The sequence below is a fragment of the Salmo salar genome, chromosome ssa01 (assembly GCF_905237065.1).
Source record: "Salmo salar chromosome ssa01, Ssal_v3.1, whole genome shotgun sequence".
Lineage (NCBI taxonomy): Eukaryota > Metazoa > Chordata > Actinopteri > Salmoniformes > Salmonidae > Salmo > Salmo salar.
The window spans coordinates 120,497,193-120,524,369 of record NC_059442.1 but is presented as its reverse complement, the minus strand read 5'-3'; the positions used below and the strand labels follow the sequence as shown (position 1 = coordinate 120,524,369).

The 27,177-nt window shown below is 41.9% G+C and overlaps 6 non-coding genes across 6 annotated transcripts; all 6 read left to right on the top strand.

The window, feature by feature from the left end:
• Nucleotides 1-1,890: 1,890 nt before the first annotated feature.
• On the top strand, nucleotides 1,891-1,962 carry trnad-guc (transfer RNA aspartic acid (anticodon GUC)). The gene has a single exon. It is a non-coding gene; the product is annotated as a tRNA-Asp (tRNA).
• A 3,176-nt stretch (nucleotides 1,963-5,138) lies between these two features.
• trnad-guc (transfer RNA aspartic acid (anticodon GUC)) lies at nucleotides 5,139-5,210 on the top strand. Its single transcript has one exon. It is a non-coding gene; the product is annotated as a tRNA-Asp (tRNA).
• A 739-nt stretch (nucleotides 5,211-5,949) lies between these two features.
• trnad-guc (transfer RNA aspartic acid (anticodon GUC)) lies at nucleotides 5,950-6,021 on the top strand. The gene has a single exon. It is a non-coding gene; the product is annotated as a tRNA-Asp (tRNA).
• A 740-nt stretch (nucleotides 6,022-6,761) lies between these two features.
• Nucleotides 6,762-6,833, top strand: trnad-guc (transfer RNA aspartic acid (anticodon GUC)). The gene has a single exon. It is a non-coding gene; the product is annotated as a tRNA-Asp (tRNA).
• Nucleotides 6,834-7,573: 740 nt separating this feature from the next.
• On the top strand, nucleotides 7,574-7,645 carry trnad-guc (transfer RNA aspartic acid (anticodon GUC)). The gene has a single exon. It is a non-coding gene; the product is annotated as a tRNA-Asp (tRNA).
• A 2,363-nt stretch (nucleotides 7,646-10,008) lies between these two features.
• Nucleotides 10,009-10,080, top strand: trnad-guc (transfer RNA aspartic acid (anticodon GUC)). The gene has a single exon. It is a non-coding gene; the product is annotated as a tRNA-Asp (tRNA).
• The last annotated feature ends 17,097 nt before the right edge of the window (nucleotides 10,081-27,177 follow it).

Below are 27,177 nucleotides of genomic sequence, written 5' to 3'. Positions count from 1 at the left end.
GTTTGGCCTTTGTGACTATGTCCTGGGATTTTCCACACACACCTCACCTTCTAACTACTATCGTGTGGCTTGTGAGCGGTATAGAGCAAAATCGACTACATGTACGTGTCCGCGAGGGTCTCAGCTTTCCATAGACGGGTCATAGTAGTCTCTAGCTCTAACCATTCAGTCTCTACAGATGATTTTGTTGGAAGGGTTAACACCCAACTCTCCAAATTTAGGGATAGTATCCAATGCTCCACATTTTTTCATTTAACCAACCCACCTGCTCCTCGTTAGTATTGTGGTGAGTATCCCCGTCTGTCACGCGGGAGACCGGGGTTCAATTCCCCGACGGGGAGAAAACAATTATTTTATTAGTGTGTACAATGTCTCTGAGCCCAGAAAGCGGAAAATATGCTTTGAATTAAAGCTTTTTTATACGATTTCTAGCCGTCAGGGTTTTTTCAGCGTTGCAAGGCATTGCTTTTTCGGTGGTAGAATTCTCGCCTGCCACGCGGAGGCCCGTGTTCAATTCCGGGGAATGCAGGAACGTTTGAACAAGTCATTTTGACAAGTATGCAACCCCTGAAGAAGAAATATGTGTTTAGATTGTCAGGCTAACAGCAATCTCTGGTCACGGTAGAATTCTCAACTGACTCTTGGAAAGTCTGAGTTTGGGTTCACTTACCGTTTGGACATTTACGCATTCTCAGTAGACTTTTGTGAATCCATTGTAGATTTCCAGTGTTACAGGTGATTTACTTTGTGCAAGGCTTTAGTTGTTAAATGGGAAACGAATATCCAACAAGTCAGTGACAACTGTTTTGAGTTTGGCCTTTGTGACTATGTCCTGGGATTTTCCACACACACCTCACCTTCTAACTACTATCGTGTGGCTTGTGAGCGGTATAGAGCAAAATCGACTACACGTACGTGTCCGTGAGGGTCTCAGCTTTCCATAGACGGGTCATAGTAGTCTCTAGCTCTAACCATTCAGTCTCTACAGATGATTTTGTTGGAAGGGTTAACACCCAACTCTCCAAATTTAGGGATAGTATCCAATGCTCCACATTTTTTCATTTAACCAACCCACCTGCTCCTCGTTAGTATTGTGGTGAGTATCCCCGTCTGTCACGCGGGAGACCGGGGTTCAATTCCCCGACGGGAAGAAAACAAGTATTTTATTAGTGTGTACAATGTCTCTGAGCCCAGAAAGCGGAAAATATGCTTTGAATTAAAGCTTTTTTATACGATTTCTAGCCGTCAGGGTTTTTTCAGCGTTGCAAGGCATTGCTTTTTCGGTGGTAGAATTCTCGCCTGCCACACGGGAGGCCCGTGTTCAATTCCGGGGAATGCAGGAACGTTTGAACAAGTCATTTTGACAAGTATGCAACCCCTGAAGAAGAAATATGTGTTTAGATTGTCAGGCTAACAGCAATCTCTGGTCACGGTAGAATTCTCAACTGACTCTTGGAAAGTCTGAGTTTGGGTTCACTTACCGTTTGGACATTTACGCATTCTCAGTAGACTTTTGTGAATCCATTGTAGATTTCCAGTGTGTGAGGTGATTTACTTTGTGCAAGGCTTTAGTTGTTAAATGGGAAACGAATATCCAACAAGTCAGTGACAACTGTTTTGAGTTTGGCCTTTGTGACTATGTCCTGGGATTTTCCACACACACCTCACCTTCTAACTACTATCGTGTGGCTTGTGAGCGGTATAGAGCAAAATCGACTACACGTACGTGTCCGCGAGGGTCTCAGCTTTCCATAGATGGGTCATAGTAGTCTCTAGCTCTAACCATTCAGTCTCTACAGATGATTTTGTTGGAAGGGTTAACACCCAACTCTCCAAATTTAGGGATAGTATCCAATGCTCCACATTTTTTCATTTAACAAACCCACCTGCTCCTCGTTAGTATAGTGGTGAGTATCCCCGTCTGTCACGCGGGAGACCGGGGTTCAATTCCCCGACGGGGAAGAAAACAATTATTTTATTAGTGTGTACAATGTCTCTGAGCCCAGAAAGCGGAAAATATGCTTTGAATTAAAGCTTTTTTATACGATTTCTAGCCGTCAGGGTTTTTTTCAGCGTTGCAAGGCATTGCTTTTTCGGTGGTAGAATTCTCGCCTGCCACGCGGGAGGCCCGTGTTCAATTCCGGGGAATGCAGGAACGTTTGAACAAGTCATTTTGACAAGTATGCAACCCCTGAAGAAGAAATATGTGTTTAGATTGTCAGGCTAACAGCAATCTCTGGTCACGGTAGAATTCTCAACTGACTCTTGGAAAGTCTGAGTTTGGGTTCACTTACCGTTTGGACATTTACGCATTCTCAGTAGACTTTTGTGAATCCATTGTAGATTTCCAGTGTGTGAGGTGATTTACTTTGTGCAAGGCTTTAGTTGTTAAATGGGAAACGAATATCCAACAAGTCAGTGACAACTGTTTTGAGTTTGGCCTTTGTGACTATGTCCTGGGATTTTCCACACACACCTCACCTTCTAACTACTATCGTGTGGCTTGTGAGCGGTATAGAGCAAAATCGACTACACGTACGTGTCCGTGAGGGTCTCAGCTTTCCATAGATGGGTCATAGTAGTCTCTAGCTCTAACCATTCAGTCTCTACAGATGATTTTGTTGGAAGGGTTAACACCCAACTCTCCAAATTTAGGGATAGTATCCAATGCTCCACATTTTTTCATTTAACCAACCCACCTGCTCCTCGTTAGTATTGTGGTGAGTATCCCCGTCTGTCACGCGGGAGACCGGGGTTCAATTCCCCGACGGGGAAGAAAACAATTATTTTATTAGTGTGTACAATGTCTCTGAGCCCAGAAAGCGGAAAATATGCTTTGAATTAAAGCTTTTTTATACGATTTCTAGCCGTCAGGGTTTTTTTCAGCGTTGCAAGGCATTGCTTTTTCGGTGGTAGAATTCTCGCCTGCCACGCGGGAGGCCCGTGTTCAATTCCGGGGAATGCAGGAACGTTTGAACAAGTCATTTTGACAAGTATGCAACCCCTGAAGAAGAAATATGTGTTTAGATTGTCAGGCTAACAGCAATCTCTGGTCACGGTAGAATTCTCAACTGACTCTTGGAAAGTCTGAGTTTGGGTTCACTTACCGTTTGGACATTTACGCATTCTCAGTAGACTTTTGTGAATCCATTGTAGATTTCCAGTGTGTGAGGTGATTTACTTTGTGCAAGGCTTTAGTTGTTAAATGGGAAACGAATATCCAACAAGTCAGTGACAACTGTTTTGAGTTTGGCCTTTGTGACTATGTCCTGGGATTTTCCACACACACCTCACCTTCTAACTACTATCGTGTGGCTTGTGAGCGGTATAGAGCAAAATCGACTACATGTACGTGTCCGCGAGGGTCTCAGCTTTCCATAGATGGGTCATAGTAGTCTCTAGCTCTAACCATTCAGTCTCTACAGATGATTTTGTTGGAAGGGTTAACACCCAACTCTCCAAATTTAGGGATAGTATCCAATGCTCCACATTTTTTCATTTAACAAACCCACCTGCTCCTCGTTAGTATAGTGGTGAGTATCCCCGTCTGTCACGCGGGAGACCGGGGTTCAATTCCCCAACGGGGAGAAAACAATTATTTTATTAGTGTGTACAATGTCTCTGAGCCCAGAAAGCGGAAAATATGCTTTGAATTAAAGCTTTTTTATACGATTTCTAGCCGTCAGGGTTTTTTCAGCGTTGCAAGGCATTGCTTTTTCGGTGGTAGAATTCTCGCCTGCCACGCGGGAGGCCCGTGTTCAATTCCGGGGAATGCAGGAACGTTTGAACAAGTCATTTTGACAAGTATGCAACCCCTGAAGAAGAAATATGTGTTTAGATTGTCAGGCTAACAGCAATCTCTGGTCACGGTAGAATTCTCAACTGACTCTTGGAAAGTCTGAGTTTGGGTTCACTTACCGTTTGGACATTTACGCATTCTCAGTAGACTTTTGTGAATCCATTGTAGATTTCCAGTGTGTGAGGTGATTTACTTTGTGCAAGGCTTTAGTTGTTAAATGGGAAACGAATATCCAACAAGTCAGTGACAACTGTTTTGAGTTTGGCCTTTGTGACTATGTCCTGGGATTTTCCACACACACCTCACCTTCTAACTACTATCGTGTGGCTTGTGAGCGGTATAGAGCAAAATCGACTACATGTACGTGTCCGCGAGGGTCTCAGCTTTCCATAGATGGGTCATAGTAGTCTCTAGCTCTAACCATTCAGTCTCTACAGATGATTTTGTTGGAAGGGTTAACACCCAACTCTCCAAATTTAGGGATAGTATCCAATGCTCCACATTTTTTCATTTAACCAACCCACCTGCTCCTCGTTAGTATTGTGGTGAGTATCCCCGTCTGTCACGCGGGAGACCGGGGTTCAATTCCCCGACGGGGAGAAAACAATTATTTTATTAGTGTGTACAATGTCTCTGAGCCCAGAAAGCGGAAAATATGCTTTGAATTAAAGCTTTTTTATACGATTTCTAGCCGTCAGGGTTTTTTCAGCGTTGCAAGGCATTGCTTTTTCGGTGGTAGAATTCTCGCCTGCCACGCGGGAGGCCCGTGTTCAATTCCGGGGAATGCAGGAACGTTTGAACAAGTCATTTTGACAAGTATGCAACCCCTGAAGAAGAAATATGTGTTTAGATTGTCAGGCTAACAGCAATCTCTGGTCACGGTAGAATTCTCAACTGACTCTTGGAAAGTCTGAGTTTGGGTTCACTTACCGTTTGGACATTTACGCATTCTCAGTAGACTTTTGTGAATCCATTGTAGATTTCCAGTGTGTGAGGTGATTTACTTTGTGCAAGGCTTTAGTTGTTAAATGGGAAACGAATATCCAACAAGTCAGTGACAACTGTTTTGAGTTTGGCCTTTGTGACTATGTCCTGGGATTTTCCACACACACCTCACCTTCTAACTACTATCGTGTGGCTTGTGAGCGGTATAGAGCAAAATCGACTACATGTACGTGTCCGCGAGGGTCTCAGCTTTCCATAGATGGGTCATAGTAGTCTCTAGCTCTAACCATTCAGTCTCTACAGATGATTTTGTTGGAAGGGTTAACACCCAACTCTCCAAATTTAGGGATAGTATCCAATGCTCCACATTTTTTCATTTAACAAACCCACCTGCTCCTCGTTAGTATAGTGGTGAGTATCCCCGTCTGTCACGCGGGAGACCGGGGTTCAATTCCCCGACGGGAAGAAAACAAGTATTTTATTAGTGTGTACAATGTCTCTGAGCCCAGAAAGCGGAAAATATGCTTTGAATTAAAGCTTTTTTATACGATTTCTAGCCGTCAGGGTTTTTTCAGCGTTGCAAGGCATTGCTTTTTCGGTGGTAGAATTCTCGCCTGCCACGCGGGAGGCCCGTGTTCAATTCCGGGGAATGCAGGAACGTTTGAACAAGTCATTTTGACAAGTATGCAACCCCTGAAGAAGAAATATGTGTTTAGATTGTCAGGCTAACAGCAATCTCTGGTCACGGTAGAATTCTCAACTGACTCTTGGAAAGTCTGAGTTTGGGTTCACTTACCGTTTGGACATTTACGCATTCTCAGTAGACTTTTGTGAATCCATTGTAGATTTCCAGTGTGTGAGGTGATTTACTTTGTGCAAGGCTTTAGTTGTTAAATGGGAAACGAATATCCAACAAGTCAGTGACAACTGTTTTGAGTTTGGCCTTTGTGACTATGTCCTGGGATTTTCCACACACACCTCACCTTCTAACTACTATCGTGTGGCTTGTGAGCGGTATAGAGCAAAATCGACTACATGTACGTGTCCGCGAGGGTCTCAGCTTTCCATAGATGGGTCATAGTAGTCTCTAGCTCTAACCATTCAGTCTCTACAGATGATTTTGTTGGAAGGGTTAACACCCAACTCTCCAAATTTAGGGATAGTATCCAATGCTCCACATTTTTTCATTTAACAAACCCACCTGCTCCTCGTTAGTATAGTGGTGAGTATCCCCGTCTGTCACGCGGGAGACCGGGGTTCAATTCCCCGACGGGGAAGAAAACAATTATTTTATTAGTGTGTACAATGTCTCTGAGCCCAGAAAGCGGAAAATATGCTTTGAATTAAAGCTTTTTTATACGATTTCTAGCCGTCAGGGTTTTTTCAGCGTTGCAAGGCATTGCTTTTTCGGTGGTAGAATTCTCGCCTGCCACACGGGAGGCCCGTGTTCAATTCCGGGGAATGCAGGAATGTTTGAACAAGTCATTTTGACAAGTATGCAACCCCTGAAGAAGAAATATGTGTTTAGATTGTCAGGCTAACAGCAATCTCTGGTCACGGTAGAATTCTCAACTGACTCTTGGAAAGTCTGAGTTTGGGTTCACTTACCGTTTGGACATTTACGCATTCTCAGTAGACTTTTGTGAATCCATTGTAGATTTCCAGTGTGTGAGGTGATTTACTTTGTGCAAGGCTTTAGTTGTTAAATGGGAAACGAATATCCAACAAGTCAGTGACAACTGTTTTGAGTTTGGCCTTTGTGACTATGTCCTGGGATTTTCCACACACACCTCACCTTCTAACTACTATCGTGTGGCTTGTGAGCGGTATAGAGCAAAATCGACTACATGTACGTGTCCGCGAGGGTCTCAGCTTTCCATAGATGGGTCATAGTAGTCTCTAGCTCTAACCATTCAGTCTCTACAGATGATTTTGTTGGAAGGGTTAACACCCAACTCTCCAAATTTAGGGATAGTATCCAATGCTCCACATTTTTTCATTTAACAAACCCACCTGCTCCTCGTTAGTATAGTGGTGAGTATCCCCGTCTGTCACGCGGGAGACCGGGGTTCAATTCCCCGACGGGGAGAAAACAATTATTTTATTAGTGTGTACAATGTCTCTGAGCCCAGAAAGCGGAAAATATGCTTTGAATTAAAGCTTTTTTATACGATTTCTAGCCGTCAGGGTTTTTTTCAGCGTTGCAAGGCATTGCTTTTTCGGTGGTAGAATTCTCGCCTGCCACGCGGGAGGCCCGTGTTCAATTCCGGGGAATGCAGGAACGTTTGAACAAGTCATTTTGACAAGTATGCAACCCCTGAAGAAGAAATATGTGTTTAGATTGTCAGGCTAACAGCAATCTCTGGTCACGGTAGAATTCTCAACTGACTCTTGGAAAGTCTGAGTTTGGGTTCACTTACCGTTTGGACATTTACGCATTCTCAGTAGACTTTTGTGAATCCATTGTAGATTTCCAGTGTGTGAGGTGATTTACTTTGTGCAAGGCTTTAGTTGTTAAATGGGAAACGAATATCCAACAAGTCAGTGACAACTGTTTTGAGTTTGGCCTTTGTGACTATGTCCTGGGATTTTCCACACACACCTCACCTTCTAACTACTATCGTGTGGCTTGTGAGCGGTATAGAGCAAAATCGACTACATGTACGTGTCCGCGAGGGTCTCAGCTTTCCATAGATGGGTCATAGTAGTCTCTAGCTCTAACCATTCAGTCTCTACAGATGATTTTGTTGGAAGGGTTAACACCCAACTCTCCAAATTTAGGGATAGTATCCAATGCTCCACATTTTTTCATTTAACAAACCCACCTGCTCCTCGTTAGTATAGTGGTGAGTATCCCCGTCTGTCACGCGGGAGACCGGGGTTCAATTCCCCGACGGGGAAGAAAACAATTATTTTATTAGTGTGTACAATGTCTCTGAGCCCAGAAAGCGGAAAATATGCTTTGAATTAAAGCTTTTTTATACGATTTCTAGCCGTCAGGGTTTTTTTCAGCGTTGCAAGGCATTGCTTTTTCGGTGGTAGAATTCTCGCCTGCCACGCGGGAGGCCCGTGTTCAATTCCGGGGAATGCAGGAACGTTTGAACAAGTCATTTTGACAAGTATGCAACCCCTGAAGAAGAAATATGTGTTTAGATTGTCAGGCTAACAGCAATCTCTGGTCACGGTAGAATTCTCAACTGACTCTTGGAAAGTCTGAGTTTGGGTTCACTTACCGTTTGGACATTTACGCATTCTCAGTAGACTTTTGTGAATCCATTGTAGATTTCCAGTGTGTGAGGTGATTTACTTTGTGCAAGGCTTTAGTTGTTAAATGGGAAACGAATATCCAACAAGTCAGTGACAACTGTTTTGAGTTTGGCCTTTGTGACTATGTCCTGGGATTTTCCACACACACCTCACCTTCTAACTACTATCGTGTGGCTTGTGAGCGGTATAGAGCAAAATCGACTACATGTACGTGTCCGCGAGGGTCTCAGCTTTCCATAGATGGGTCATAGTAGTCTCTAGCTCTAACCATTCAGTCTCTACAGATGATTTTGTTGGAAGGGTTAACACCCAACTCTCCAAATTTAGGGATAGTATCCAATGCTCCACATTTTTTCATTTAACCAACCCACCTGCTCCTCGTTAGTATTGTGGTGAGTATCCCCGTCTGTCACGCGGGAGACCGGGGTTCAATTCCCCGACGGGGAGAAAACAATTATTTTATTAGTGTGTACAATGTCTCTGAGCCCAGAAAGCGGAAAATATGCTTTGAATTAAAGCTTTTTTATACGATTTCTAGCCGTCAGGGTTTTTTCAGCGTTGCAAGGCATTGCTTTTTCGGTGGTAGAATTCTCGCCTGCCACGCGGGAGGCCCGTGTTCAATTCCGGGGAATGCAGGAACGTTTGAACAAGTCATTTTGACAAGTATGCAACCCCTGAAGAAGAAATATGTGTTTAGATTGTCAGGCTAACAGCAATCTCTGGTCACGGTAGAATTCTCAACTGACTCTTGGAAAGTCTGAGTTTGGGTTCACTTACCGTTTGGACATTTACGCATTCTCAGTAGACTTTTGTGAATCCATTGTAGATTTCCAGTGTGTGAGGTGATTTACTTTGTGCAAGGCTTTAGTTGTTAAATGGGAAACGAATATCCAACAAGTCAGTGACAACTGTTTTGAGTTTGGCCTTTGTGACTATGTCCTGGGATTTTCCACACACACCTCACCTTCTAACTACTATCGTGTGGCTTGTGAGCGGTATAGAGCAAAATCGACTACATGTACGTGTCCGCGAGGGTCTCAGCTTTCCATAGATGGGTCATAGTAGTCTCTAGCTCTAACCATTCAGTCTCTACAGATGATTTTGTTGGAAGGGTTAACACCCAACTCTCCAAATTTAGGGATAGTATCCAATGCTCCACATTTTTTCATTTAACCAACCCACCTGCTCCTCGTTAGTATTGTGGTGAGTATCCCCGTCTGTCACGCGGGAGACCGGGGTTCAATTCCCCGACGGGAAGAAAACAAGTATTTTATTAGTGTGTACAATGTCTCTGAGCCCAGAAAGCGGAAAATATGCTTTGAATTAAAGCTTTTTTATACGATTTCTAGCCGTCAGGGTTTTTTCAGCGTTGCAAGGCATTGCTTTTTCGGTGGTAGAATTCTCGCCTGCCACGCGGGAGGCCCGTGTTCAATTCCGGGGAATGCAGGAACGTTTGAACAAGTCATTTTGACAAGTATGCAACCCCTGAAGAAGAAATATGTGTTTAGATTGTCAGGCTAACAGCAATCTCTGGTCACGGTAGAATTCTCAACTGACTCTTGGAAAGTCTGAGTTTGGGTTCACTTACCGTTTGGACATTTACGCATTCTCAGTAGACTTTTGTGAATCCATTGTAGATTTCCAGTGTGTGAGGTGATTTACTTTGTGCAAGGCTTTAGTTGTTAAATGGGAAACGAATATCCAACAAGTCAGTGACAACTGTTTTGAGTTTGGCCTTTGTGACTATGTCCTGGGATTTTCCACACACACCTCACCTTCTAACTACTATCGTGTGGCTTGTGAGCGGTATAGAGCAAAATCGACTACATGTACGTGTCCGCGAGGGTCTCAGCTTTCCATAGATGGGTCATAGTAGTCTCTAGCTCTAACCATTCAGTCTCTACAGATGATTTTGTTGGAAGGGTTAACACCCAACTCTCCAAATTTAGGGATAGTATCCAATGCTCCACATTTTTTCATTTAACAAACCCACCTGCTCCTCGTTAGTATAGTGGTGAGTATCCCCGTCTGTCACGCGGGAGACCGGGGTTCAATTCCCCGACGGGGAGAAAACAATTATTTTATTAGTGTGTACAATGTCTCTGAGCCCAGAAAGCGGAAAATATGCTTTGAATTAAAGCTTTTTTATACGATTTCTAGCCGTCAGGGTTTTTTCAGCGTTGCAAGGCATTGCTTTTTCGGTGGTAGAATTCTCGCCTGCCACGCGGAGGCCCGTGTTCAATTCCGGGGAATGCAGGAACGTTTGAACAAGTCATTTTGACAAGTATGCAACCCCTGAAGAAGAAATATGTGTTTAGATTGTCAGGCTAACAGCAATCTCTGGTCACGGTAGAATTCTCAACTGACTCTTGGAAAGTCTGAGTTTGGGTTCACTTACCGTTTGGACATTTACGCATTCTCAGTAGACTTTTGTGAATCCATTGTAGATTTCCAGTGTGTGAGGTGATTTACTTTGTGCAAGGCTTTAGTTGTTAAATGGGAAACGAATATCCAACAAGTCAGTGACAACTGTTTTGAGTTTGGCCTTTGTGACTATGTCCTGGGATTTTCCACACACACCTCACCTTCTAACTACTATCGTGTGGCTTGTGAGCGGTATAGAGCAAAATCGACTACATGTACGTGTCCGCGAGGGTCTCAGCTTTCCATAGATGGGTCATAGTAGTCTCTAGCTCTAACCATTCAGTCTCTACAGATGATTTTGTTGGAAGGGTTAACACCCAACTCTCCAAATTTAGGGATAGTATCCAATGCTCCACATTTTTTCATTTAACCAACCCACCTGCTCCTCGTTAGTATTGTGGTGAGTATCCCCGTCTGTCACGCGGGAGACCGGGGTTCAATTCCCCGACGGGGAGAAAACAATTATTTTATTAGTGTGTACAATGTCTCTGAGCCCAGAAAGCGGAAAATATGCTTTGAATTAAAGCTTTTTTATACGATTTCTAGCCGTCAGGGTTTTTTTCAGCGTTGCAAGGCATTGCTTTTTCGGTGGTAGAATTCTCTCGCTGCCACGCGGGAGGCCCGTGTTCAATTCCGGGGAATGCAGGAACGTTTGAACAAGTCATTTTGACAAGTATGCAACCCCTGAAGAAGAAATATGTGTTTAGATTGTCAGGCTAAAAGCAATCTCTGGTCACGGTAGAATTCTCAACTGACTCTTGAAAAGTCTGAGTTTGGGTTCACTTACCGTTTGGACATTTACGCATTCTCAGTAGACTTTTGTGAATCCATTGTAGATTTCCAGTGTGTGAGATGATTTACTTTGTGCAAGGCTTTAGTTGTTAAATGGGAAACGAATATCCAACAAGTCAGTGACAACTGTTTTGAGTTTGGCCTTTGTGACTATGTCCTGGGATTTTCCACACACACCTCACCTTCTAACTACTATCGTGTGGCTTGTGAGCGGTATAGAGCAAAATCGACTACATGTACGTGTCCGCGAGGGTCTCAGCTTTCCATAGATGGGTCATAGTAGTCTCTAGCTCTAACCATTCAGTCTCTACAGATGATTTTGTTGGAAGGGTTAACACCCAACTCTCCAAATTTAGGGATAGTATCCAATGCTCCACATTTTTTCATTTAACCAACCCACCTGCTCCTCGTTAGTATTGTGGTGAGTATCCCCGTCTGTCACGCGGGAGACCGGGGTTCAATTCCCCGACGGGGAGAAAACAATTATTTTATTAGTGTGTACAATGTCTCTGAGCCCAGAAAGCGGAAAATATGCTTTGAATTAAAGCTTTTTTATACGATTTCTAGCCGTCAGGGGTTTTTTCAGCGTTGCAAGGCATTGCTTTTTCGGTGGTAGAATTCTCTCGCTGCCACGCGGGAGGCCCGTGTTCAATTCCGGGCAATGCAGGAACTTTTGAACAAGTCATTTTGACAAGTATGCAACCCCTGAAGAAGAAATATGTGTTTAGATTGTCAGGCTAACAGCAATCTCTGGTCACGGTAGAATTCTCAACTGACTCTTGGAAAGTCTGAGTTTGGGTTCACTTACCGTTTGGACATTTACGCATTCTCAGTAGACTTTTGTGAATCCATTGTAGATTTCCAGTGTGTGAGGTGATTTACTTTGTGCAAGGCTTTAGTTGTTAAATGGGAAACGAATATCCAACAAGTCAGTGACAACTGTTTTGAGTTTGGCCTTTGTGACTATGTCCTGGGATTTTCCACACACACCTCACCTTCTAACTACTATCGTGTGGCTTGTGAGCGGTATAGAGCAAAATCGACTACATGTACGTGTCCGCGAGGGTCTCAGCTTTCCATAGATGGGTCATAGTAGTCTCTAGCTCTAACCATTCAGTCTCTACAGATGATTTTGTTGGAAGGGTTAACACCCAACTCTCCAAATTTAGGGATAGTATCCAATGCTCCACATTTTTTCATTTAACCAACCCACCTGCTCCTCGTTAGTATTGTGGTGAGTATCCCCGTCTGTCACGCGGGAGACCGGGGTTCAATTCTCCGACGGGGAGAAAACAATTATTTTATTAGTGTGTACAATGTCTCTGAGCCCAGAAAGCTGAAAATATGCTTTGAATTAAAGCTTTTTTATACGATTTCTAGCCGTCAGGGTTTTTTCAGCGTTGCAAGGCATTGCTTGTTCGGTGGTAGAATTCTCTCGACTGCCAAGCGGGAGGCCCGTGTTCAATTCCCGGGCAATGCAGGAACTTTTGAAAAAGTCATTTTGACATGTATGCAACCCCTGAAGAAGAAATCTGTGTTTAGATTGTCAGGCTAACAGCAATCTCTGGTCATGGTAGAATTCTCAACTGACTCTTGGAAAGTCTGAGTTTGGGTTCACTTACCGTTTGGACATTTACGCATTCTCAGTAGACTTTTGTGAATCCATTGTAGATTTCCAGTGTGTGAGGTGATTTACTTTGTGCAAGGCTTTAGTTGTTAAATGGGAAACGAATATCCAACAAGTCAGTGACAACTGTTTTGAGTTTGGCCTTTGTGACTATGTCCTGGGATTTTCCACACACACCTCACCTTCTAACTACTATCGTGTGGCTTGTGAGCGGTATAGAGCAAAATCGACTACATGTACGTGTCCGCGAGGGTCTCAGCTTTCCATAGATGGGTCATAGTAGTCTCTAGCTCTAACCATTCAGTCTCTACAGATGATTTTGTTGGAAGGGTTAACACCCAACTCTCCAAATTTAGGGATAGTATCCAATGCTCCACATTTTTTCATTTAACCAACCCACCTGCTCCTCGTTAGTATTGTGGTGAGTATCCCCGGCTGTCACGCGGGAGACCGGGGTTCAATTCCCCGACGGGGAGAAAACAGATTTTATTAGTGTGTACAATGTCTCTGAGCCCAGAAAGCTGAAACTATGCTTTGAATTAAAGCTTTTTGAGACGATTTCCAGCCGTCAGGGTTATTTCAGCGTTGCAAGGCATTGCTTTTTCCGTGGTAGAATTCTCTCGACTGCCAAGCGGGAGGCCCGTGTTCAATTCCGGGGCAATGCAGGAACTTTTGAACAAGTCATTTTGACAAGTATGCAACCCCTGAAGAAGAAATATGTGTTTAGATCGTCAGGCTAACAGCAATCTCTGGTCATGGTAGAATTCTCAACTGACTCTTGGAAAGTCTGAGTTTGGGTTCACTTACCGTTTGGACATTTACGCATTCTCAGTAGACTTTTGTGAATCCATTGTAGATTTCCAGTGTGTGAGGTGATTTACTTTGTGCAAGGCTTTAGTTGTTAAATGGGAAACGAATATCCAACAAGTCAGTGACAACTGTTTTGAGTTTGGCCTTTGTGACTATGTCCTGGGATTTTCCACACACACCTCACCTTCTAACTACTATCGTGTGGCTTGTGAGCGGTATAGAGCAAAATCGACTACATGTACGTGTCCGCGAGGGTCTCAGCTTTCCATAGATGGGTCATAGTAGTCTCTAGCTCTAACCATTCAGTCTCTACAGATGATTTTGTTGGAAGGGTTAACACCGAACTCTCCAAATTTAGGGATAGTATCCAATGCTCCACATTTTTTCATTTAACCAACCCACCTGCTCCTCGTTAGTATAGTGGTGAGTATCCCCGGCTGTCACGCGGGAGATCGGGGTTCAATTCTCCGACGGGGAGGAAAGACAGATTTTGTTAGGGTGTACAATGTCTCTGAGCCCACAAAGCTGGAACTATGTTTTGAATTAAAGCTTTTTGATACGATTTCTAGCCGTCAGGGTTATTTCAGAGTTGCAAGGCATTGGTTGTTCCGTGGTAGAATTCTCTCGACTGCCAAGCGGGAGGCCGGGGTTCGATTCCCGGCCAATGCAGGAACTTTTGAACAAGTCATTTTGACAAGTATGCAACCCCTGAAGAAGAAATCTGTGTTTAGATTGTCAGGCTAACAGCAATCTCTGGTCATGGTAGAATTCTCAACTGACTCTTGAAAAGTCTGAGTTTGGGTTCACTTACCGTTTGGACATTTACGCATTCTCAGTAGACTTTTGTGAATCCATTGTAGATTTCCAGTGTGTGAGGTGATTTACTTTGTGCAAGGCTTTAGTTGTTAAATGGGAAACGAATATCCAACAAGTCAGTGACAACTGTTTTGAGTTTGGCCTTTGTGACTATGTCCTGGGATTTTCCACACACACCTCACCTTCTAACTACTATCGTGTGGCTTGTGAGCGGTATAGAGCAAAATCGACTACATGTACGTGTCCGTGAGGGTCTCAGCTTTCCATAGATGGGTCATAGTAGTCTCTAGCTCTAACCATTCAGTCTCTACAGATGATTTTGTTGGAAGGGTTAACACCGAACTCTCCAAATTTAGGGATAGTATCCAATGCTCCACATTTTTTCATTTAACCAACCCACCTGCTCCTCGTTAGTATAGTGGTGAGTATCCCCGGCTGTCACGCGGGAGATCGGGGTTCAATTCTCCGACGGGGAGGAAAGACAGATTTTGTTAGGGTGTACAATGTCTCTGAGCCCACAAAGCTGGAACTATGTTTTGAATTAAAGCTTTTTGAGACGATATCCAGCCGTGGGGGTTATTTCAGAGTTGCAAGGCATTGGTTGTTCCGTGGTAGAATTCTCTCGACTGCCAAGCGGGAGGCCGGGGTTCGATTCCCGGCCAATGCAGGAACTTTTGAACAAGTCATTTTGACAAGTATGCAACCCCTGAAGAAGAAATCTGTGTTTAGATTGTCAGGCTAACAGCAATCTCTGGTCATGGTAGAATTCTCAACTGACTCTTGGAAAGTCTGAGTTTGGGTTCACTTACCGTTTGGACATTTACGCATTCTCAGTAGACTTTTGTGAATCCATTGTAGATTTCCAGTGTGTGAGGTGATTTACTTTGTGCAAGGCTTTAGTTGTTAAATGGGAAACGAATATCCAACAAGTCAGTGACAACTGTTTTGAGTTTGGCCTTTGTGACTATGTCCTGGGATTTTCCACACACACCTCACCTTCTAACTACTATCGTGTGGCTTGTGAGCGGTATAGAGCAAAATCGACTACATGTACGTGTCCGCGAGGGTCTCAGCTTTCCATAGATGGGTCATAGTAGTCTCTAGCTCTAACCATTCAGTCTCTACAGATGATTTTCTTGGAAGGGTTAACACCCAACTCTCCAAATTTAGGGATAGTATCTAATGCTCTACATTTTTTCACTTAACCAACCCACCTGCTCCTCGTTAGTATAGTGGTGAGTAACCCCGGCTGTCACGCGAGAGATCGAGGTTCAATTCTTCGACTGGGAGGAAAGACAGATTTTGTTAGGGTGTACAATGTCTCTGAGCCCACAAAGCTGGAACTATGTTTTGAATTAAAGCTTTTTGAGACGATATCCAGCCGTGGGGGTTATTTCAGAGTTGCAAGGCATTGGTTATTCCGTGGTAGAATTCTCGACTGCCAAGCGGGAGGCCGGGGTTCGATTCCCGGCCAATGCAGGAACTTTTGAGCAAAATCGACTACATGTACGTGTCCGTGAGGGTCTCAGCTTTCCATAGATGGGTCATAGTAGTCTCATAGTAGTCTCTCTAACCATTCAGTCTCAACAGATGTTTTTGTTGGAAGGGTTAACACCCAACTCTCCAAATTTAGGGATAGTATCCAATGCTGTTGAGATTGTCAGGTTAACAAGACATTTTTGGAGTGGTTGAAAAATGAGTTTTAATGACTCCAACCTAAGTGTATGTAACTTCCAATTTCAACTGTATATACAAACATCCATGACATGTACAAAGTCATCAGATCCTGTCTCTCTGTTCCTTATCCCCACCTACAAGCAGCAACTCAAGAGGGAGCCACCAACCCAGAGAATAGTGTGGTGCTGGACAGTTTTGAGAATACGGTTTTGAGAATACTTATTGGAATATGTTCAAAGATTCATCCATCTAGCACTCATCCATCAACATTGAGGAATATACATCGTCAGTCACAGACTTCATTAGGAAATGTGTTGATGATGTTGTACCCACAATAACAATCCGGACATACCCCAACCAAAAACACTGGATGAATGGAGATATTCGTACCACGCTGAGAGCCCACACTGCAGCATTCAATTTCAACAGAATGAACCCCGGATGACTCTGTGGCTTGCGGTGCATACAAGGCAAGCAGGTACGAGCTCTGTAAACTCATTTGGGGTGCAAAAAGACAATACAGACCAAAACTTGAATTGAAGTTTGACAACTCAGACTTAGATGGCATCCCTGGCCGCGTCCCAAGAGTGTGTGCTGACCAGCTGCCAAGGTGTCTTCTCTGACATCTTCTACCTGTCCCAGTCCCAGGCTGTACTCCTCACCTGCTTCAAGGAGACCACCATTGTCCCAGTGCCCAAGAAAAACAAGGTGACATGCCCAAATGACTATCGGCTCGTTGCACTCACCCCAATCATCAGCAAGTGCCTCGAGAGGCTGGTCATGACCAACATCAATGCCAGCATGCAAGGCACACTGGATCCACTCCAATTTGCCTACCATTCCAACAGATCCACAGAACATGCCATTTCCATCACTATTCACATGGCTCTAACCCATATGTGAGAATGTTCATTGACTGTTCCTTGAATGCTGTTCATTGACAGCATTCAACACAATTTTTCCCTCCAAGCTCAACACCAATCTCAGAGCCCTGGGTTTGGACACCCCCCTCTGCAACTGGATCTAGGACTTCCTGACGGGCAGACTACAGGCTGTGAGGATTGGCAACAACACCTCCTTCACACTGACTTAATTGAACAAAACATGCATGTATTGTATAACATAATGTCCTAGGGTTGTCATCTGATGAAGATCATCAAAGGTTAGTGCTGCATTTAGCTGTGGTTTGGGTTTATGTGACATTATATGCTAGCTTGAAAAATGGGTGTCTGATTATTTCTGGCTGGGTACTCTGCTGACATAATCTAATGTTTTGCTTTCGTTGTAAAGCCTTTTTGAAATCGGACAGTGTGGTTAGATTAACCTCTATGGGCTAGGTGGGACGCTAGCGTGCCACCCGTGGTGCACTCCATCAACAGCAGGTGCATTTCAAGAGCGGCAAATTTGAATCCAAATAAATGTCAAAATTCAAATTTTTCAAACATACAACTATTTTACACCCTTTGAAAGATAAACATCTCCTTAACCTGTTGGGTCTAGGGGGCAGCATTTGCACGTCTGGATAAAAAAAATGTACCCGATTTAATCTGGTTACTAATCCTACCCAGTAACTAGAATATGCATATACTTATTATATATGGATAGAAAACACTCTAAAGTTTCCAAAACTGTTTGAATGGTGTCTGTGAGTATAACAGAACTCATTTGGCAGGCAAAACCCTGAGACATTTTCTGACAGGAAGTGGATACCTGATGTGTTGTATTGACTTTAAAGCTATCCCATTGAAAGACACAGGGGTTTAGGAATATTTTGGCACTTCCTATTGCTTCCACTAGATGTCACCAGCCTTTACAAAGTGTTTTGAGTCTTCTGGAGGGAGATCTGACCGAACAAGAGCCATGGAACGGTGATGTCCCATTAGACACCTGGCGCTACTTCATGTTGGGTACCCTCGTTCCAATACGTTATAAAAGGCTATGCATTCGTCCACCTTGAATATTATTCATGTTCTGGTTAAAAAAGGCCCTAATGATTTATGCTATACAACGTTTGACATGTTTGAACGAACGGAAATATATTTTTTCCCCTCGTTCATGACGAAGTCCGGCTGGCTTACATCATGTGCTAACGAGACGGAGATTTTTGGACATAAATGATGAGCTTTTTTGAACAAAACTACATTCGTTATGGACCTGTGATACCTGGAAGTGACATCTGATGAAGAGAATCAAAGGTAATGGATTATTTACATAGTATTTTCGATTTTAGATCTCCCCAACATGACGTCTAGTCTGTATCGCAACGCGTATTTTTCTGGGCACAGTGCTCAGATTATTGCAAAGTGTGATTTCCCAGTAAGGTTATTTTTAAATCTGGCAAGTTGATTGCGTTCAAAAGATGTAAATCTATAATTCTTTAAATGACAATATAATATTTTAACAATGTTTTCTAATTTTAATTATTTAATTTCTGACGCTGACTTGACTGCCGGTTATTGGAGGAAACGATTTCCTCAACATCAATGCCATAGTAAAACGCTGTTTTTGTATATAAATATGAACTTGATAGAACTAAACATGCATGCATTGTCTAACATAATGTCCTAGGAGTGTCATCTGATGGAGATTGTAAAAGGTTAGTGTATCATTTTAGCTGGTTTTATGGTTTTGGTGACCCTGTCTTTGACTTGACAAAACATTACACACAACTCTTGTAAATGTACTGTCCTAACATACTCTAAATTTATGCTTTCGCCGTAAAACCTTTTTGAAATCGTAAAACGTGGTTAGATTAACTTGGAGATGTTTATCTTTCAAATGGTGCTAACATAGTTGCATTTTTGAAGAAATTTGAATTTTGACATTTATTTGGATTCAAATTTGCCGCTCTTGAAAATGCACCTGCTGTTGATGGAGTGCACCACGGTGTGCACGCTAGCGTCCCACCTAGCCCCAAGAGGTTAATCTAACCACGTTTTACGATTTCAAAAAGGTTTTACGGCGAAAGCATAAATTTAGAGTATGTTAGGACAGTACATTTACAAGAGTTGTGTGTAATGTTTTGTCAATTCAAAGACTGGGTCACCAAAACCATAAAACCAGCTAAAATGATGCACTAACCTTTTACAATCTCCATCAGATGACACTCCTAGGACATTATGTTAGACAATGCATGCATTTTTAGTTCTATCAAGTTCATATTTATATCCAAAAACAGCGTTTTACTATGGCATTGATGTTGAGGAAATCGTTTCCCTCCAATAACCGGCAGTCAAGTCAGCGTCACAAATTAAATAATTAAAATTAGAAAACATTGGTAAAATATTATATTGTCATTGAAAGAATTATAGATTTACATCTCTTGAACGCAATCAACTTGCCAGATTTAAAAATAACCTTACTGGGAAATCACACTTTGCAATAATCTGAGCACTGCGCCCAGAAAAATACGGCGTTGCGATACAGACTAGACGTCATGTTGGGGAGATCTAAAATCGAAAATACTATGTAAATAATCCATTACCTTTGATTCTCTTCATCAGATGTCACTTCCAGGTATCACAGGTCCATAACGAATGTAGTTTTGTTCAAAAAAGCTCATCATTTATGTCCAAAAATCTCCGTCTTGTTAGCACATGATCTAAGCCAGCCGGACTTCTCGTCATGAACGAGGGGCAAAAATATATTTACGTTCGTTCAAACATGTCAAACGTTGTATAGCATAAATCATTAGGGCCTTTTTAACCAGAACATGAATAATATTCAAGGTGGACGAATGCATACTCTTTTATAACGTATTGGAACGAGGGTACCCAACATGAACTCTCGCGCCAGGTGTCTAATGGGACATCATCGTTCCATGGCTCTTGTTCGGTCAGATCTCCCTCCAGAAGACTCAAAACACTTTGTAAAGGCTGGTGACATCTAGTGGAAGCAATAGGAAGTGCCAAAATATTCCTCAGCCCCTGTGTTTTTCAATGGGATAGGTTTAAAGGCAATACAACACATCAGGTATCCACTTCCTGTCAGAAAATGTCTCAGGGTTTTGCCTGCCAAATGAGTTCTGTTATACTCACAGACACCATTCAAACAGTTTTAGAAAATGTAGGGTGTTTTCTATCCATATGTAATAAGTATATGCATATTCTAGTTACTGGGTAGGAGTGGTAACCAGATTAAATCGGGTATGTTTTTTTATCCAGCCGTGTCAATACTGCCCCCTAGCCCTAACAGGTTAACGAGAGTCTTGTCTTTATAATGGTGTAAAATAGTCATATGTTTGAGAAATTGAAGTAATAGCATTTCTAAGGTATTTGAATAACGCGCCACGGGATTCAAATGGCTGTTGAGTAGGTGGGACGATTTCGTCCCGCCGACCCTAGAGAGGTTAAGAAGGCAGAGCAGTGCTTTATTATGGACAGATTTCTCCCCATCTTAGCTACTGTTGGGTCAATATGTTTTCACCATGACAGTTACTCCAAGCAGTTTAGTCACCTCAACTTGCTCAATTTCCACATTATTCATTACAAGATTTAGTTGAGGTTTAGGGTTTAGTGAATGATTTGTTCCAAATACAATGCTTTTAGTTTTGGAAATATTTAGGACTAACTTATTCTTGCCACCCATTCGGAAACTAACTGCAGCTCTTTGTTTATTGTTGCAGTCATTTTAGTTGCTGTAGTAGCTGATGTGTATAGTGCTGAGTCATCCGCAAACAGCCTAGACAGCTGCCTTGGGAAATTCCTGATTCTACCTGGTGTCTTGTCTTTGGCTATGCCGGATTAAGTGATATGACATGCTAACCCATAAAATTCTTTCTCTAATTAATATTACCTGATTAAGCTAATCATGTAAATGTAATTAACTAGAAAGTCGGGGCACCACGGAAGAACGTTTATAGAGCCGTTATCTTCCGAATAAACTCTTAAAATACTTAGTAATACTTTACATCGATAGCAGTCAATATTAACCCTTATCTTATTTTCAGTCTCATAATGAAGGTTGTAAATTCTTGGCTATCTTCACGAACCCTGGCTAACAAGTTGAATCAGCAATACCAAATTGGGTTTAATTATTTATTTACTAAATACCTAAACTAATCACACAGAATACAAATGATGTCATACAGAAAACGTCCCGGTGGACGGAACCTGTATCATGGCTGGTTACACAAAGGAAAGGGGGTTGGGCTTGAATGAAAGAGCGGGAAGACTTAGGAACGAAGAAACAGCAGCTATGCTATCGTAAATACATTATCTTATGCATTCTAAATTACCGCCCATTTGGAAAATGAAAATGCAATAAATATTTACTCTGAGCTGCGCTTCGGTAGATTGGTCGTAGATGCTGGCCGGGTTGGCCAACAGATCTTCCTGTAAACTCTTAAGAATGTCTTTGGTGGTAAATTGGATACGTGGTGGTATCTTCGTCTGGTTGTTAGACTGGATCCGTTGTCCGTCCTTTCCTAGCCCACGTCTACAGCGGCCGCTGCTAACTCAACGGCTAGGAAGTATCACTTCTGTAGTGAATAAGCTCAAAGTTCATACCATTCATACCATAGCTCACGCCGAGGTTGGCTTAGTTGACATGTGTGTCCTTCTAACGTAGAGGCTGCAGACCTCCCGTACTGGAACAACCTGGTTATCTTTTCGTCAAAGGCTTATATAGTGGAGAGGGGGAAGGATGTGTTTCATTGTTTATAACCCCTCCTCTTCACAGGGGTGGGCCACTGATCAAGCAGGGCACTTTCCTTATGAAAACCCAAATCTCTCATTTGGAAGCTAAAATTACATTTAATCTCCTAACAAACAATTTCAATATCAAACATTTCAATTGCATAACAATTCCATTTTACTCTGATAACTAGAGGGTGTATACTTTCTCAGGTACAGTTTATGTCGTCCTGTCATCAGTCATAATGTCTCAGATGACAACCGAACTGACATACATACTCATTACGTTCCCAAGCATATTTCCAACTGGTTTAATTACCAAAATATGGTTCCTTTTCCCCATTTGTTTGATGTTCCCAGACTCTCTATATTTAGCACAGGCTATTCAAGTCCTTCAGTAGGGTCAGAGAGGGGAAGGGAGAAAGGTATTTATGGGGGGGTCATGAACCTTACCCACAGGCCAACGTCATGACACTGGATTATGTTGGAGAGGCTTCCATTAACCTCTATGGGCTATGTGGGACGCAAGCGTCCCACCCCTGGTACACCCTATCAACAACAGGTGAAATATCAAGAGCGCCAAATTTGAAAACAATTAAATGTCATAATTCAAATTTCTCAAACATACAACTATCTTACACCTTTTGAAAGATAAACATCTCCTAAATCTAACCACGTTGTCCGATTTCAAAAAGGCTTTACGGCGAAAGCATAAAGTTAGATTATGTTAGGAGAGTACATTGACAATAGCTGAGTGTAATGTTTTGTCAATTCAAAGACAGGCGTCACCAAAAGCAGAAAACCAGCTAAAATTATGCACTAACCTTTGACAATCTCCATCAGATGACACTCCTAGGACATTATGTTAGACAATACATGCATTTTTTGTTCTATCAAGTTCATATTTATATCCAAAAACAGCGTTTTACTATGGCGTTGATGTTGAGGAAATCGTTTCCCTCCAATAACCGCCAGTCAATCAGCACAACAAATTAAATAATTACTATTCGAAAACATTGGTAAAATATTATATTGTCATTCAAAGAATTATAGATTTACATCTCTTGAACGCAACCGGATTGCCAGATTTAAAAATAACATTACTGGGAAATCACACTTTGCAATAATCTGAGCACTGCGCCCAGAAAAATACGCTTTGCGATACAGACTAACAGCCATGTTGGAGAGATCTAAAATCGAAAATACTATGTAAATAATCCAGTACCTTTGATTCTCTTCATCAGATGTCACTTCCAGGAATCCCAGGTCCATAACAAATGTAGTTTTGTTCGAAAAAGCTCATAATTTATGTCCAAAAAGCTCCGTGTTGTTAGCACATGATCTATGCCCGCCGGACTTCTCTTCATGAACGAGGGGAAAAAAAATATTTACGTTCGTTCAAACATGTCAAACGTTGTATAGCATAAATCATTAGTGCCTTTTTTAACCAGAACATGAATAATATTCAAGGCGGACGATTGCATTCTCTTTTAAACCGTATTGGAACGAGAGTACCCAACATGAACTCGCGCGCCAGAGTCTAATCGGCCACCACCGTTCCAAGGCTCTTGTTCGGTCAGATCTCACAGTATAAGACTCAAAACACTTTGTAAAGACTGGTGACATCTAGTGGAAGCCAACGATTAATAAGCCCCTGTGTGTTTCAATGGCATAGGCTTAAAGGTAATTCAACACATCAGGTATCCACTTCCTGTCAGAATTTGTCTCAGGGTTTTGACTTCCATATGAGTTCTGTTATACTTACAGACACCATTCAAACTGTTTTAGAAAATTCAGTGTTTTCTAAACAAAACTGAACAATAATATGCATATTCTAGCTTCTGAGTTGGTGTAGGAGGCAGTTAAAAATGGGCACATATTTTTTTCAAAATTCTCAATACTGCCCCCTAGCGCCAACAGGTTAAAGAAGCTCTTTGGGCTAGACGTGCCGCTAGCGACCCACCTCGATAACATCCGGTGAAATTGCAGAGCGCGAAATTCAAAATACAAAAATCGTAATATTAATCATTCATGAAAATACAAGTATCTTACATTTCTTAAAAGCTTAACTTCTTGTTAATCCAGCCGCTATGTCAGATTTCAAAAAGGCTTTACGGCGAAAGCATACCATGCGATTATCTGAGGACAGCGCCCCACACACAAAAGCATTAAAAACATTTTCCAGACCAGCAGAGGTGTCACAAAAGTCAGAAATAGCGATAAAACAAATCACTTACCTTTGAAGATCTTCCTCTGTTTGCAATCCCAAGGGTCCCAGCTACATAACAAATGGTCATTTTGTTCGTTAGTCCTTTATGTCTCAAAAAAGTTGATTTAGTTGGTGCGCTTGATTCAGTAATCCACCTGTTACACTTGTCCAAAATGCAGACAAAGGAATCCCAAAAGTTACCAATAAACTTTGTCCAAACAAGTCAAACAACGTTTCTAATAAATCCTCAGGTACCCTAATATGTAAATAAATGATCAAATTTAAGACGGAGAATAGTGTGTTCAATACCGGAGATAAATAACGAAGTGCGCACCCTCATCCACGCGCGCCACAACACTACAGTCAAAATGAGAGCCACCGAGAAAAATAATACTACTAATAATAAGAATAATAAGACTAATAATAAGACTTATTAAAAATAATAAGACTAATTCTAGCTAATTTTTCAATAAACAAGCCTGAAACCCTTTTTAAAGACTGTTGACATCTAGTGGAAGCCATAGGAACTGTAATCTGGGAGGTTTTCCTTTGATTTTCCCATAGACAGGCATTTGAAATGGTGGTCACCTCAAAATTTTTTATTCCGGATGTATTCTCCTCAGGTTTTCGCCTGCCATATCAGTTCCGTCATACTCACAGACATTATTTTAACAGTTTTGGAAACGTTAGAGTGTTTTCTATCCAATACTAGCATTTATATGCATGGGCCTGATAACCTCTTACATCTAGACGTTCCGCTAGCGGAACACCTGCTCCAATATCCAATGATAGGCGTGGCGCGAATTACAAATTCCTCAAAAATCCCCAAACTTCAATTTTTCAAACATATGACTATTTTACACCATTTTAAAGACAAGACTCTCCTTTATCTAACCACACTGTCTGATTTCAAAAAGGCTTTACAGCGAAAGCAAAACATTAGATTATGTCAGCAGAGTACCCAGCCAGAAATAATCAGACACCCATTTTTCAAGCTACCATATAATGTCACAAAAAAACAAAACCACAGCTAAATGCAGCACTAACCTTTGATGATCTTCATCAGATGACAACCATAGGACATTATGTTATACAATACATGCATGTTTTGTTCAATCAAGTTCATATTTATATGAAAAACCAGCTTTTTACATTAGCATGTGACATTCAGAACTAGCATTCCCACCGAACACTTCCGGTGAATTTACTAAATTACTCACGATAAACGTTCACAAAAAACATAATTATTTTAAGAATTATAGATACAGAACTCTTTAACCTGTTATGGCTAGGGGGCAGTATTTTCACGGCTGGATAAAAAACATACCCGATTTAATCTGGTTACCACTCCTACCCAGTAACTAGAATATGCATATACTTATTACATATGGATAGAAAACACCCTAAAGTTTCTAAAACTGTTTGAATGGTGTCTGTGAGTATAACAGAACTCAAATGGCAGGTCAAAACCTGAGAGATTCCTTTACAGGAAGTGGCCTGTCTGACCATTTCTTGAACTTCTTTTCCATCTCTATCTTTTACTAAGGATCTCTGCTCTAACGTGACACTTCCTACGTCGTCCATAGGCGCTCAGAGCCCGGGAAAAAACAGAATGTCGTCATCCCAGCCCCAGGCTGAAACACATTATCGCCTTTCTCAAGTGGCCGATCAAGGGACTCTGGGCTTAGGCGCGTGACCCGACCGCCCCCGCCTTTGTGATTTTTTCCTCTGTTTGCCGAAAAGGAGATTCCCTGTCGGAATATTATCGCTTTTCTACGAGAAAAATGGCGTAAAAATTGATTTTAAACAGCGGTTGACATGCTTCGAAGTACGGTAATGGAATATTTATAATTTTTTTGTCACGAATTGCGCCATGCGCACGACCCTTCTTTACCATTTCGGATAGTGTCTGGAACGCACGAACAAAACGCCGCTATTCGGATATAACGATGGATTATTTTGGACCAAACCAACATTTGTTATTGAAGTAGCAGTCCTGGGAGTGCATTCTGACGAAGACAACAAAAGGTAATGAAACTTTTATAATAGTAAAGCTGATATTGGTGAGTGCTAAACTTGCCGGGTGTCTAAATAGCTAGCCCGTGATGCCTGGGCTATGTACTTAGAATATTGCAAAATGTGCTTTCACCAAAAAGCTATTTTGACATCGGACATATCGAGTGCATAGAGGTCTGTATCTATAATTCTTAAAATAATTGTTATGCTTTTTGTGAACGTTTATCGTGAGTAATTTAGTAAAATGTTAGCGAATTTCCCGGAAGTTTGCGGGGGGGTATGCTAGTTCTGAACGTCACATGCTAATGTAAAAAGCTGGTTTTTGATATAAATATGAACTTGATTGAACAAAACATGCATGTATTGTATAACATAATGTCCTATGGTTGTCATCTGATGAAGATCATAAAAGGTTAGTGCTGCATTTAGCTGTCTTCTGGGTTTTTGTGACATTATATGCTAGCTTGAAAAATGGGTGTTTGATTATTTCTGGCTTGGTACTCTGCTGACATAATCTAATGTTTTGCTTTCGTTGTAAAGCCTTTTTGAAATCGGACAGTGTGGTTAGATAAAGGAGAGTCTTATCTTTAAAATGCTGTGAAATAGTCATATGTTTGAAAAATTGAAGTTTTTGTATTTTAGAGGAGTTTGTATTTCGCGCCACGCCCATCATTGGATATTGGAGCAGGTGTTCCGCTAGCGGAACGTCTAGATGTAAGAGGTTAATGCACTCGCTATGTCCGATTTTAAAATAGCTTTTCGGTGAAAGCACATTTTGCAATATTCTGAGTAGATAGCACGCCATCACAGGCTAGCTATTTTGACACCCACCAAGTTTGACCCTCACCAAACTCCGATTTACTATTAGAAAAGTTTGATTACCTTTCCTGTTCTTCGTCAGAATGCACTCCCAGGACTTCTACTTCAAAAACAAATGTTGGTTTGGTTCAAAATAATCCATAGTTATATCCAAATAGCGGTGTTTTGTTCGTGCGTTCAAGACACTATCCAAGGGTGACGAAGGGTTATGCGCCCGACGCGTTTCGTGACCAAAAAATTCTAAATATTCCATTACCGTACTTCGAAGCATGTCAACTGCTGTTTAAAATCAATTTTTATGCTATTTTTCTCGTAAAAAATGCGATAATATTCCGACCGGGAG